We start from the raw sequence: 13,792 nt of genomic DNA on the forward strand, positions 1-13,792 counted from the left end.
AGCTGAATGCTTTGTCCTTTGCCACGTGCCAGATCACTGCAGGGTTACAAATAGAAACTGGGGCATTAGGACAGAAACTCGTGGTCTAATTATGTAGTAACCAGCATCTTGCTTACACAGACTTACATCTATCTGCAAAGAGAGGCAATTGACACACTTCCCATTGCGCTTTTTGCAAGCACACATGTAACTGCAACACTAAATGTGCAGCATCTACACATGGCTTTGAGTATTTCCTCAAATCTATTTTCCTTTAACCCTTTCAAGCATTCTGCTGTTGTTAATTACAGCTTTAGAGAGAAACCTATGAGAACACAGCAGTATATTTCCTAGAGATACAGAGGTTTCAATACATACATCTGCACAGCATTCATCATTTTCCTGAACAGTCCTGCACAAAACAGCATTTCTGTCATTACATTTTTAATATAACAATTCCTATGGGAAACTGTTGATGAGGACTGGGATACAGATGAAGAGAAAGCAGCAAGATTGCAAGATGAAGGGCTGTTCTCAGCACACAGATGAATGATGGTTCTTATCATTAAATACAGATGAATGGTAGATTCTGCCATTTTTAGTAAAAACTACTAAACCAACAGGAAGGCTGCATTTGATGGAGGAGTTTTTTAAGTGAAGAACTTCCTTGAGAATAAGAAAATGTTTCAGATTTCAGGTGCAGAAATCATCAAAGTCCATGGATACTTCTGACAACAACCAGAGCCAAACTGGCTCGTTTAGCTCCTTTTCCCATGACTGGATTGGCAGAGGAGATCTTGGAATATCTACAGCAGGGGCAGGGGAGGACTTTGACATAGGGACACAGGACCATCAGATATCTAAATGCTGTAGTAGCTTAGATAATCAGATTGAGCCATGGCAAAGTTATCTTAATGCCCCACAAACACTGTTTCAGGGCAATCTGTACTGTCATGTACATCACTTGTGAGCAGGAGCACGTATCCTGTGAGTTTTCACAGTCCAGTTCACCATCAGTAACTCATTAACTCAAATGCCTGCAACTGTCTGCCCATGACATTATAGTCTGGCCTTGGGAAAGCCACTCTCACCTGATTGTGTTAATCTATTAATTACTCCCTGGCAGGTGCTGATCCTCCTTGTTATTTTCTGAAATGGAGACATGGTAGATTCAGGCTTTATACAGCATTGTGCTTCAGATTCCCCATCAGAAAAGTGGAGATAGTAACATTTACATTTACCTCAGCAGGTAGTTTGCATGCTTAATTAATCCTTTCAAAGCTTCTTAAAATACACATAAGAAGTAAAAAAAATAACTTTTAATATAATTTTTACTGTGTAATTTAAAAAGTACAAAAAGCTGTTTTTTCCAAGCAATAAATAGCTATTTAAAAGAATTCAAAACTTATTAAACTATTCATTACTTTAGGACCTGGTAAAAAAAGAAAGACTCTTTGAGTTAATTTGACATGATGTTTAATTAGAACAAATCCAAAGGCAACAAATCACTCGGATTAAAATAACATGATTTCTGCCATTTCTTTTTATGAAGTTCAGTCAAACTTCACTTTTTGCAGTTTAAGCCTTTGAATACCTGGGACCCTGGAAAATACCAGCCTGTCAGCCTCACATCTGTGTTTGGGAAGATCATGGAACACAGACTCAAGAAGTTATGCACATGAAGACCAGGGAGGGAATTCAAGACAGCCAGAGCAGCTTCACCAGGGGGAAGCCCTGCCTGACCTCCTATTATGGAGTGACTGCATCAGTGAACAAGGGAGGAGCTACAGATGTCATTTAGCTTGACATCTGTAAAACCCCCCAGCATCCTTCTCTCTATATTGGAGAGCTGTGGATTCTCTGGGTAGAAAGAAATTTATTCAGTAAATGTTAGATGGATAAGAAAGTGGTTGGACACTCACATTCAGAGGATTGGGGTCAACAGCTCAGAGTCGTGATGGACATCAGTGACCAGTGGTCCTCAGGGGTCCATACTGGGACTGGTGTTTTTAATTTCTGCATTAATGACACAAACAAAGAGAATGTGTACACACTCAGCAAATTTGCAGATGACACCAAGCCGAGTGATGCAGTGACACACCTGAGGGATGGGATGCCATCCAGAGCAACCTGGACAAGCTCAAGAAGTGGACCTATGGGAATCTTATTTTAATAATAAGATTTAAAAATAAGAGGTTTAATAAGATCACGTGGGTTGGGTCAAGCCTCAGTAACAATCTAGGCTGGGTGATGAACAGATGTAGAGGAGCCCTGCTGAGAAGGGCTTGGGGGTGCTCATGGATGAGAGCTGATGGATGGACTTGACCCAGCCATGTGCCCTTGCAGCCCAGAAAGCCAAATGTGCCCTGGGCTGCATCCAAAGCAGAGTGGGCAGCAGGTGAGGGAGAGGATTCTGACCCTCTACTCTGCTCCAGTGAGACCCCACCTGCAGAGCTGCATCCAGCTCTGGGGTCCTCAGCACAGGAAAGAGAAAGATCTGTTGCAGCAAGTCCAGAGGAGGCCACCAAGCTGCTCAGAGGGATGGAGCACCTCTCCTATGAGGAAAGACTGAAATTATTGGGATTGTTCAGTCTGGAGAAGGGAAAGCTTCAGGATGACCTAATTGTGGCCTTCCAATACCCAAAAGGAGCCTACAAGGAAGATGGAGAGTGGCTATTTAGGGAGGTATGTAGTGACAGGACAAGGGGGAATGGCTTCAAACATAAAGAGAATAGTTTTAGATGCGATATTAGGAAAAAATTCTTTACAATGAGGGTAGTGAGGAACTGGAGCAGATTGTCTGGAAGTTATAGATGCTCTACCCCTGGAAGTGTGCAAGGCCAGGTTAGAGGGTGCTCTGAGCAATCTGATCTATCCAAAGTTGTCCCTGATGATGGCAGGGGGATGGAACTTGATGATCTTTATGGTCCCTTAAAGCCATTCTTTGACTCTATGACTCTGTGAATGCAACTTAACAAGAACCTGCTCAGTTACAAAAGCTGCCTGCACCAGGCACTGTGACTGAGACATGGTGCTACCAGCGGTCCCATATACAATGCAAGATGTGACATGCACCCTGGTAGGAGGTCATGAGGATGAACAGATCATTTGCTTGATTAGTCAAAGTCACACAAACTGGCTCAGCTGGAATCCAGAAAGACTTATGTAATGCAAAGGGAAACAGTTACAAGCTGTTTGTCCACAGGAAAGGCCATCATTCAGGTCCACACCTGATCAGCACCATCCAACAAGCCTTGGCCATGGTGAGAACCACAGAAGACACACCCAAGATCCTTTGTGCCAGGAAAGGTAAGAGGGTACCTGTGGAGGAGCAGAAGGACAGAGGCCATAATCAGCAGCACATGCCCTTCAATAGCAATAACTTATACGAGGTGTTTGTTGTTAATTATTAATATTTGAATACAATTTAACATCTTTAACAGTAACACTTCTGTAGGTATAGAGGCAGGACACAGCTAAGGTACAAAAGGCTTTGATAAAATTTTGGGTTTTATCACACACATACCAGCACAAGCTATGACTGAGTAGGCCTGTGAATATGAGGCAACACTGTAAACATTTAACTTTAACAGAAAATATAGCAGGTGACTGTTGGCATAGTAATAAAGAGGTTTAACCTTATAATGCCTTAATGCATTGGTCTGAATATTTACAAACAGGATGAATCTTTTACTATCCTAAAAAATATACACCAGATCAAGCTGTTTTTCACTGTATTTTACTGTCAATGTTGAAGTGTCCAACATGTTTGGTGATATTATAGCACAACAGAACTCCAGATGTGATGTTCACCAATAGACTAAGTCAATCAAACTTCAACATGAAGCAGCTAATGATGGTTATAGCACCACGATGCTTACAATTAATGCATAAGGAAGTTCACTCAGTTTCAAAAATATTGCTGCTTCTCCTATAGGAGTAGTCAGCTTTGTCCACAATAACTTTTACACACCTTAGCAAAGAATTTCAAACCTGGACGTAACTTACCTAGCCTTGATTCACATTCAACATAATCTTCCTGCTATCTCTCAGTGGGAGAATCGTGACTGAGAGAGGACATAGAATGGAGAGAACCTTCTGCTCCAGGAATACCTCTCAGATAGTCCCACTTCTCCAGCTAGGTAGCTGGATAACAGAATCTGTTTTGCTTTGGTTTTTAATCAAGCATGTCTCAGCTCAGAATACCCCATGAATATCCAGCAGAGCATTGATAATACAGCCAGTAAGTGATTAAGGGATGCCTGTATGTGGAAATAAAAGCCCAACCTTGGTTTCAGGGAGTGGACAAAACACCAACAGGACCTGAGAAATCCACAACCGAGAAATCCACAACCCACCCCAGCAAAAGACACCCTGTGACTTTTTAGCTGTTTACGCCTCTGTTAAAACAAAAACAAAAAAAAAAAAAAAAAAAAAAAAAAAAAAACAAAAACAAAAACAAAAAAAAAAAAAAAAAAAAAAAAACAAACAAAAAAAAAAACCCACCTCCTGCTTTTCCCTGATGATCTAGATTTCAAAGGTATAAAAGATTCCACAGGCTTGGGGCACTGAATATTCATGGCCTATATATTTCTGATTAGCTATTATAATATGTAAAAAATATTTTACTAATTTGACAGACTTTATTAGTACAGAGGTTAATTGCCTTTCTCTGACACATTTTCACTGCCTACATCTGTGTCACAACATTATTTGCTTCATTAGTTTTTAAAGTGGAATAGCTAAAACTCGGGTTATTGAAATAATATGACTGTGCTTCTGCACCGCACTATTTGCTTGCAATTCAGCTGATGAATCACCTATATTTCAAAGAGAGCTGGCCTTGCATTTGGAGGAGTGCCAAGAAAACAGGTCAGTGTTATCAGCTGTAGGCACTGCTACCCCTTTTCATTTCCCTTGCCATCTTCCAAAAACAGTTCTTTCCTGCAAGAAGGTATTAAGAGTTAAGATGACAGCAGCTGAAATATTCATTTTCTTTATTGGGAAGCTTTATTTCTTATTGCACCTATTTTTCAAGTTTGATTTGTGGTTTTAGCAAAATGCAAGGTTTGGCTAGAAGCTCTGGTCTTTAGGCCATTACTCAGAGGAACACATTGGTGCTGACTGAATGATTAAGTAGGAAAAGGATTAGTTGACACACACCAGCACCTACTGAGCGAAGGACAAACCAGAAACATAGGTTTCCTGCTGTGAAAATGTGCCTATCCCAATGGAACATCTCTATCTTGCATCCCATGTCCAAAAATGCCAGAGGATGTGTCTGAAGTGCTGATGTGATAGTCTGTGTGATACTGGCCCACCACAGCAAATGATGAGAGCACAAGACCATGGCTGCCCTAAGCAGCCAAAAATCCAATTAAGGCAGTAAGAGAAAAAAAAGCAAATATACAGAGAGCATAAGGAAAAGATGAAACAACATGGGCATAACACTGCTTTTTTTATTTTTTAATGCTATGCTTGATCAGGAATTACAGGATAAAATAAGAGCTATTGAGTATGCTGTCCCAGGAGTCTCTTCCTGCCCTCTGTTCCCATGTCAGATGAAGGCAAGAGTCATGTGCAGCACAGCTGCTGCCCAACTGGGGCTATGTCTTACAAAAGGGATCGCTCTCACGCTGTGGATGAATGTGTGAGTCAGCCAGAGCATGTCCTTTCACTTTCTGTCCTAAATGTGCCTCTGTGCACAGCTCACTACCTAACTCAGACACACATTCAATGGGTATCAAGTCCCACAAAAAATCACCCTTTGCCACTGATGATAAAATGCCTTTAAGCCTTCCTGACTTTGCCCCCTTGTCATAGCCCACCTTTGTCCAACAATTTCTTCTCTCCTTCCTCTTCCTCACTGCATTCCCTGTTTAATGTAAGAAGGATTCTAGGAACATTTCCTGACCTTTTGTGCCTTCAGTAATGTGAGAGTACAGAAGAAAAACATCTGGAGGAAAGCCCAGATGTAACAGCCTCAAAAAGTGCCTCCAGACCACACGTGTGGCTTGTCCTGCATGGCTCATGGATGGGTGCACTGTCAGCACTGTGCTGGTCTGCTCACCCCAGGCTCCAGCCCTGGGCCAGCATATGAAAGGAGAGACAGCCACAGCCAAGGAGGACAAGTGCCCTCCCTCCTACACCCACTCTGCACAGACTCAGCTCACTCCAGAGCAAACTGTGTGGATGCAGCAAGCCTGTCCAGACTGACTTCACCCCCAACAGCATGGACGTGAGCTAGTTAGCAAGAACTTGCTGACCAGAAAGGGCTTATTCTCTGCTGCTGGTCACAGGGGTGATATGAGCAACCCTGAAATGCCACAAGCCAGTGTGATGTCAGTGGTCTCATCCCAAGATATGCCACAGCTTGCATGGCAGCCCTGAGCTGATTTGTACAAGCTCACTTTGGCACAGGCTAAGAGAATCCCAAGAGAGTAGCAAGGAGCTCACTGCAATCACCTGCCCAGATTTGCTCCCAGTTCTGAGCAGCTGAAACACAGCTACACATTGCTATGGCTACGCTGGGTTTGATACCCAGCTCAGTGCTACTTTGAGCACAGCTAAAAGTGCACCTCCAGATTACAGGAGAAACACAGCACAAGCTGCCTTTCAAAAACAGCTGCTCCCCGTGCAGCTATCCCTGAACATCCCTTCCTCCCCCTTCTACTCACTGCAGAACAAAATCACTGAGTGCAGTGCACATGGGCAAGAAACATAATTACACACACACACTCACACACACACTATCTTGAGCCCTTCATAATTACATTTTAAATTGGTTTACTCAGAATCCTTTCAGCTAATCATTTTCACCCAACTCTAATCAACTCTAAGCACTAAAATAAATATACAGCATCTTTACCTGGTGTAGCCTCTCTCTTCTGCCTTAAGCCCTCACACTCCAGTTTGTTGGGCATTGGGAATTTGGATATGACCACTTTTAGGTTCAGCTTTCATTATGAGCAAGCACTAGGGCTTTCATTCTAAGCCACCAAAATGCTCTGTCAAAATTCACACGTGCAAAGCAGTGGCTGCTTCTGTCTCTGTGGAATCCCACAAATATTTTCTTCACTTTCAGTTCCCGCGCTTCTGGATAGCTCATAAATGTATGGCTGAAACAGAATGCAAAAAAACTTGATCCAAACAGATGCCTGATCCTCATTCGAAATCAGTAACTGGATTACTTTCCCTTACAACTGAGTCTGAACCAAAGAAGCTCAGTCTGCATGAAGGGAAGCAGTTCACAGCTTCTTACTTGCCATGCAAAAGTTCTTACACACACAACTGTAAAATCTGCATTTTCATGAGCAAGTCAGCATTTCTTTGAGCTGTCTCTGGCCTACACTTGCCTGCCTGAAGCTTGCATACACAGTTTAGGAAAGAAGGCTCAAAAATTCAATCCCAAGTATCTTCAATTTAACTCACCAGAGCTGTGTACTTCCCATACTCTTCCAACTGCCTTTCATGACATGACCACTTTCTCTCTCCTTTACCCTTCTGCATAAGTCCTGTGTTGGCTGGAGCCAGGCAGCTGGTGTAAAACCTTGAGAACTGTGAAGGAGAAGGGCAGTCATTTTCCCTCAGCTCATACACACCCTTACTCTCAGCAGCACAGCAGTGTGAATCTAGCTCTCAGCAATGCTTTAATAGCAAAGCTGAAGGTGTGAAGCTTCATTACTTTTAAAATATACTACACAGTTCTGCATATTCACTGGTATACATTATGCTCCATCTTACAGCACAGACTGCTGCTTTCCAGCCACCCAGCCCGGTGTTTTATTCTTACTTTATTCTTTCCCAGAACTCTCTAAGACTGCCTACTATTTTTAGCTTCTCTTTGTGGGTGGTGAAGGAGAAACCAAGAGGTTAACTGCTTTGTTTGATGGCTCGGCATGGGCACCGTCATCTACCCCCACAGGGCTGCCAAGGTCTAAACCCAGCAGGAGTGTCCCAGTCCTTAATGGCAATTTCTGAGGTTTTCACTGGTCTGGGGGAGGTGGGAGGAGAGGTGGATTGCTATGCTCCAGAGACAGAAAAACATGTCAGTATTTTAATCGCTGGACAGAAAAACAAGCAAGGAGGAAATTAAGTTTCCAAAATACTTTTTTTTAAATCCACATCATGAGTCGCCTCACCTGCTACCAGCTGGCTCAGGGATTATTTGCCCTTGGGCTTTGCCTTCTCTTGCCACATGCCCTCCTCAAAGCAGCTGTGACCACATCACCCTCCCCTCAGCACTGACTCACTCCCTGCCTCTCCACAGGACCTGAGCAAGATATTTGCCCTCAATCAACTCTTGTTTATGGGTTCTGATACAAAAGACAAGTGTTCATGTGGCATACTGTATCTAGGAAAATGTCATGCTTCATACATTCAGTTATCAACCACTATGCCAAGTGCTTTATGTTATCTACAAAAAGCAGACTTCAGAGGGAAATGAACTACAGCAAATCAAAGTCTATTACTGGGAAAGAGAGGAGAGTTGTAAGCCAGGCTTGCAGCATTCTTCCAGCTGCATAACTTTCTAAATAACTTTGCCCAGCTGAAGAGTCAATAAATGGGCACCCAGTTGCAATCAAAAATACCAATTCATGTACTGTTACCCAGAGGGGTTTTTCTAAGCCCCCAGGACACAACTGCAGCAGACAGCAGTGCACTAGGTCAGAGACAGCAACAAGAAGGTTGAAAAATGTCTCACACCTCCCCAGCAGCTGGGAGGGAAGCAATGAGAAAGACTCACTCATCCCACCAGTGTCTCCAGAGGCCACTGCCACCCACCTGCAAACTCAAACAGGGCAGCACTTGGGCTGACCCTCCTGCCCCAGGGCCAGGGCTGAGTGCTGCTGCAAGTGACTGCTCAGCAGGACGGGGCTGTGACATGCACAGCCTCAGCCCTGATGCAATGAATTCCTTTCTCCCCACTGCTCTGTGATTGTCCATCTGCCCTTACAGATACACACTGCAGTGATGCCTGGACCAAAGTGCTCCCCATAGAAATTCCCTACTCTCTGCAGTCTCCAGTTCTGCAACAGGTTTGAGCCCTGCATGGGGAGCAGAGGGCAACCAGCCCCATCCACCAGTTAGCTCTGTGCCAAGTCCATAGCCATCACTCAAAATATAACCCAGGTATTTTCACTATAGTACAAACCAGTTCATTCCTGATTCACAGGAATTAAACAAATGGGATTCTTTTTTTCTGATGTTGATTCTCAAAGACTGAGAGCCACTGAATAAAAGATGGCTTTGAAACATGCCAGCTCTTCTGGAATCAGAGAGAATAAATATGAAATTCAGAAATTAACCTTAACCCAATCTTTATAGCAGTTCATTTGTATTGGGTCAAGACAAAATCAGGAGCCCGCATTCATTAAAACTTTGGTAGTTTGGACATTGGACTTGCATCTGGATCTGTCAGCGTGGGTGTACATATATCAGCAGTGAGGAAATTACCATAGGAAATTAAAGGCACCAACACACAAATCTGCAGCCGGTAAGAACAATAAAGAGGAACTGTTTAAATTTATCAGGAACAAACAAAATCCTAACAATGGGATAGCTCCACAGTTAGATAGGAATCTCAAAATTGTCAGTCATGATTCATAGAAGAAGAAGTATTCAATAAATATTTCAGGTTTGTATTTGGAAACTAGTAGGATGATGTATTCTTATCTCATAGTGATAAGGAAACACTTTCTATTCCATCAGTTACTTATGGGAAAGTTAAACAGCTGCTATCAAAACTGAACATTTTTCAATCAGCAGCACTTGGTAAACTGCACCTCAGCATATTAAAGAAACATGCCAAAGAGTTTTCCAAAATGTTTGTGTTGATTTTTCACACATCTGGGACCACTGAAGAGCTTCCAGAAGACTGGCAAAAAGCTCACGAGGCATTATAATTTACAGACAGTACAAAAAGCAGGCTGGGCAACCATAGGCTGACTAGCCTAACACTGACCCCCAAGTCAAGAAGACTGATGTGAAGGATTAGTGAGAGAACAGTCTTTACATGACTGATACTACCCAGTGTAGCTCCTGGCCTAGAGCTGACACAACTCAGCAAGTCCCCTCTGCCTCCATGTCTCATTTGCCTTGCACCTTCATCCCACTCATACGGGCACTTGTGGGTCAGAGTTGAAAAAGGCTTAGAAGTTAGCAGTGTAATTAATAGTCATCAGCATGACTTCATGGAAAAGTCTTGTCAAATGAGCTCGATGTTGCTTTTTAGTGAAATTACCAGTTCAGCCGATAAAGATAGCTGTGTCTATGTCATGGGTTTCAACATCTGTGAGGCATTTAACTCAGTCCCACATGGCATTCTGATTAAAATAATTAGCACTATCCAGAATTAATGTACCTCTTATTAAATCGATTAAAAGCTGGTGAGCCAAAAGTGAGCCAAAGGCAATCCTAACTGAATCATCCCCATCTTCAGAAGATGTTTAATGGGATTCCCCCAGAAACCTCTTAGCCCAGTGCTGCTCACTATCCTTAGCAATTATTTGAAGAAAATGAAAAAATGTTGCTATTAAAAGACAGATCTCATTTCAAAATTGCTGGAAACAGTAAATGATGGAGATAAAAAGAGTTATATTGGCAGATCTTCATCACTGGGTCGAGTGGATTCACTGACACCTGAGTTGTAACAAGCCAATGCACCAATGCACCAGTGCCTTAAAAACTACAGCCCACACAATACATGGCAGGAGCCCTGCAGCAGGAACAGAAAGTCCTAATGGGTAATTGCCATCTTAGCATTCTGTGGTGCTCAGCTGGACTGGATTTTTCCTAGGTATGTCTACTATATTTTCCCAGAGAGAAGGCAGCAACAGTACTGGACATTGAACCCAGAGTTCACACTTGATGGCTCTAGGACAGAGAGACAAACCTCTCCAGGAATCCTCAACATATCGTTGATATTGTCAGGCTCCTTCAAAATATGTTTCAGAACAAAAACAACCCCCTCACCCCCAGCTATCATCATTAGATTTCAGAATGAATACTAAATAGTAATGGATGGACACAATCCCTCCTACCACTTTGAAGGAAGACATCTCTGCCTTGCTTCTCATTTGAGACACTGTGTTCTGAGCATTCAGTCTCTCAGAAGCTCAGCAGTGAATTCCACTTGTGAGCCAAATTTCTTCTTCCCTTTGATTTCCTATGTAATCTGCCTCAGCCTTTGGCCCAAGCACTCCTGTTTCCAGGCATGCAGATAGGCTACACGGCTGAATGGGACACGGGCATGGCTTTATCCATGCCTTCTCTGTGCTTAACCTTAAACTGCTATTGATAGTGTGCATCTGGGCTTAGCAAAATACATACAAGAAATCTCAGGAACTCCCACGCTGTCCCATACCCTAGTATAAGGATCTATTACATGCTGACTCATAAATCTCATAAAGGTTTAAAGATACTTTTCATTTAAAAAAAAAAAAAAAAAAAAAAAAAGAGGAAATTATTTGGGCAAGTCTTTGAGCTCTTCTCCTTTTGCTGTTTCAAAGCCATTCTCTTTTGATAGGCTAGAGCACCAGCGTCTCTCTAGTCAATTTCTGCTTCACTGAACATTCATGTCGTTTGGGGCTCATTCAGATGCTCCTGGGAAGGGAGCTCCCGTACAGGGGTAGTCAGGGCGGAAGGGTGGAGAACAAACCCACAGTTAATAGCCCTGAGCTCCAGTGACTTGGTTCCTTCAGAACAGGTGCTTCCCAACACAGCCCCAACCATAAACCTAAACCTGCCCTGACAGAAGCAAGAGGAGCAAGGGACACGTCCATGAACAGTGACCCTCCACAGCTGCTGCACCCTGCTGTGGCAATGGGGACACCTCCAAACTGAGCTTAGTACATGACCAGAGTGCCATCAGCTCAGTCTCAACTTGGATAACAAGCCATTTTCCAAAAGGCTTAGGCAGAGGAATTATGTTCCTGTAAAGTTCTGGATTCAGAGCAGGGACTTGTGCCCTCAGCTGCTTTAACATCTCTGTGGGACTACTTGGCAAAGGAGGTAAGAAGGGTTTGTGGGCTGATGAAATCAGTTATAATTTTTGCTAGAAACAATTTTGTGCTTTCAAAGCCTCAGCCATAACGCTGTAACAACACTAGAACAGAGATAAAACTGATACCAATTGATAAATACAAGGTGTATTTCTTAAGAGTGACATTCTTTAATTGCCATGATAATACAAGCAAAGAAATCCTCTATACAAAATTCCAGAGCAGCCTTTGCTGAGCCTCCATGCAAGAAATAATGCAGCACAAGGCTCAGCAAGTTCACCATTGCCTGTGTGCCTGGCAGAGCTGACTAAAAGACCAGTAGCAGCTGGCAGGAAATGGGTAAGAAAGCTGACCACAGATAAACTGTAGGATGCTGAAGAGTAGCAGAAGATATACTCTAGGAGAGGAAGCCAAGTTGCCAGGCCACACCGTAGTCTAGTGCATACAGTACATAGAGTCTGCTATTGAAGTATGTGGCCACCAGATAATGGTCAGGGGACACAGCTGTCAGGCAGCGATGAAGTAACTCCAAGGAGCCTGAAGCACTGTGGTACAGCTGCGGATGTTTCTGTTGAGCAGGATAAAGCCTGCCTGTCTCAAGGGTACCATAGCAAATGCAGTGTCATGTGAGCAGTACTAAATAATTAGGTCCATGATGCTTATTTAAATCAGCATTGATTGAAACAGGATACGAGCAAAAGCTCCTCAGAGCCAGGGCTGATCCCAGCTTACATGGGAGCACACAAACACTGCATAGCCTAAATAAAACAATGTTTATGTCTCATTTTACAGGTAATGCTCCTGGCAGCATCAGGGAGAGTTTTACTCTGTGCTGCAGATTTAGGAAGTCAGTGGCTGTGCAGAGGCTGGGTGGGGGATTTACTTCCACTTCAGCAGGAGCAGGACAGGGCCTCGGGTATCATTTAACATTGAAGGCTGTGCCCAGGCTGAGTGCTAGTGTATCTGCTGTGGAGATACTGAACTTTATTCATTATATGATGAAGGTAATTATGGGTCATTAACCTGCTGGGTGGGAAACAGCACAGCATGCTGAGGGGATCCAGGAGAAATGTGATGACAGAGTAGGGCATGTTTTGCTGGTTTTGCCAAACAGCCAGAAAGTGGCTGCTGGATCATACAGGGATCAAAGAGCAGGAGTTTAAAATACATCAAGTAATGGTTTATAAACGCTGGTTCTTAGTCATGCTGCTCTCTGGGAGGCTTTTTCAGACGATCCATTGGCTGAAACCTTATTTCAGGCTCATGAAGCTCCTAAGGTAACGAGCCTCATCCAGACCCACAGAAGTGTATTTAACAACAGTTGCTCCATGAGAGGAGGCAGGACCCTGACAGGCAACGCAGGCCTTTAGGCAGCTCTAGGAGACGCCTACGCTGCCCCCGCGGTGCCCGAAGGAAGAATTAACTGTGCTGCAGCTGTGCAGAGATGTTCAGCACGAGGGAGAGCCGCTGCCGAGGCAGCAGCACCAAGGCAGCAGCGAGAGCCAAGGGGAGGGCTGCGAGCCTGCCGGCCAGCCAGGGCAGAAACTGCCCTTCAGCCTGGAGGCAAAGGCAAGAGGGACAAGCTGCTGTGTGGGGACTGATCACTTCTTCCTTCTCACCCTTCAGAACAAAAGGACTTGAAGCACTAACTGATTTGACATTTGCTTTGGTGGTGTTTTTTTTTTTCTAAATTCCAAGCGTTCTCTAAATAATGGGAACAACGGGGCTTTGCACCTGGGAAGGCCGTTGTGCATTTCTCTCCGATAGGCAGGATATCAGGGTTAGCTAAATATGAGTTCAGCTGCGGGACT

General features: G+C 43.6%; 1 long non-coding RNA gene across 2 annotated transcripts in view; it reads right to left on the minus strand.

Annotated features, from left to right (window-relative positions):
- LOC106865131 (uncharacterized) overlaps positions 1-13,792 on the minus strand; it is a 224,275-nt gene that overhangs the window by 150,384 nt on the left and 60,099 nt on the right. The gene's annotated exons all lie outside the window — the stretch shown is intronic.

Source organism: Sturnus vulgaris, chromosome 3, assembly GCF_052056855.1.
Source record: "Sturnus vulgaris isolate bStuVul1 chromosome 3, bStuVul1.hap1, whole genome shotgun sequence".
In the NCBI taxonomy this organism is placed as follows: Eukaryota; Metazoa; Chordata; class Aves; order Passeriformes; family Sturnidae; genus Sturnus; species Sturnus vulgaris.